Raw genomic sequence first — 1,055 nt, 5'->3', positions numbered from 1 at the left:
ATATGCATAGGTATATTCATTGTAACCACATATGGACTGTTGGCGATTTTTTCTTCCCTTGGTGTTTGCCCTTCCCTTGAATAACATCGGTGACGTAGAGAAGGGAAGGCTGTTATGCAAGGGCGACGGCTGGTCTTCCACAAACAACTTTGACTCGGAAGGGAACTTTCTAGGCGTGATCTCATGTTCCTGCATGGCTGAAAGGAGATTTTATCATTATATATATGTCCTTTTTAGCATCATCTAACTGTCCGGATACTTTATTGTCGCCTGTTACGTTCTTGTTCCATCTATGTTTTCTTCACCAATAATTTCGCATTCTGATGCTTAACGCATATATACAATGGGATTCAGCACAATTTCCTCCAAGACTAATTTTACGAAGCATTGGTTAGCTAAGTATATAGCGTGTGACTCTTTTTTCTCCAAGATGCCACAGAGTGGGACCGAGCGAGAAACCACGTGGTTTCAAAGTGAAATGGTTACCCATACAGCTACGCCCTTATCGCTACATTTCTCCATATTTCTTACAGCAAGGTTCATCAACTGTACTCAGATTCCCTGAGACATTACTAAGTGGTTTTTGATATACATGCGTAGAATTTACTCGAACAGCTGTAAGAGACTTCTTTCTCGTTATTGTTGGGAAACGCCCTACGTTTTCACCCTCGTTCATGTCAACAGATGTTGAAAAACATGGTCAACAACTCAAGTATGGGAAGTGTGGCAACCGTGGGGGCTGAGAATGGTCGGGGTGGGACACGGGGTAGAAATAGGTGAGATTGTTATGTAAATACGAGGGATTTGGTGTACAAGTTTGTAGTGGGAATTCCTGAAATGGTGTAGCGGTTGTAGGTTGAAAGAATGGAATTATAAAAGGAAGCAGCAGGAGCGATTACAACTGCAGCAGCAAGAATAACAACAATAAGCAGAAGAAGAATATAAGAAAAACATATACACCCACAACAAAAAGAAAACATATATATACGCATTTAATTACATAGATATATATGTTTGCATATGTATGCATATGCGTGTGCATGTAAGTATATATA

The sequence above is a fragment of the Octopus bimaculoides genome, chromosome 23, assembly GCF_001194135.2.
Source record: "Octopus bimaculoides isolate UCB-OBI-ISO-001 chromosome 23, ASM119413v2, whole genome shotgun sequence".
Classification (NCBI taxonomy): domain Eukaryota; kingdom Metazoa; phylum Mollusca; class Cephalopoda; order Octopoda; family Octopodidae; genus Octopus; species Octopus bimaculoides.
The sequence above is the reverse complement of the archived record's forward strand: the minus strand, read 5'-3'. Positions refer to the sequence as shown.